A 231-nucleotide genomic window follows, 5' to 3' on the forward strand; every position below is an offset into this window, starting at 1 on the left:
AAAACTACTTGTATCTTGTTTACATTACATGTCACTTGTTAGACGCTTTTATCCAAAACAACTTACATACTCAATACTGTGGGCAATCCCCACAGGAGCAATTTGGGGTGAAGTGTCTTGTCCAGGGACACAACGACATGCTGTCTGCAGTGGGATTTGAACCTGTGACCAATCTGATCCCCAGACCAAGGCTCTATACACTGCACCACACGCCTATGACGTTTAGCCCGT

This window comes from Notothenia rossii (assembly GCF_949606895.1).
Source record: "Notothenia rossii genome assembly, chromosome: 3".
Taxonomy (NCBI): Eukaryota; Metazoa; Chordata; class Actinopteri; order Perciformes; family Nototheniidae; genus Notothenia; species Notothenia rossii.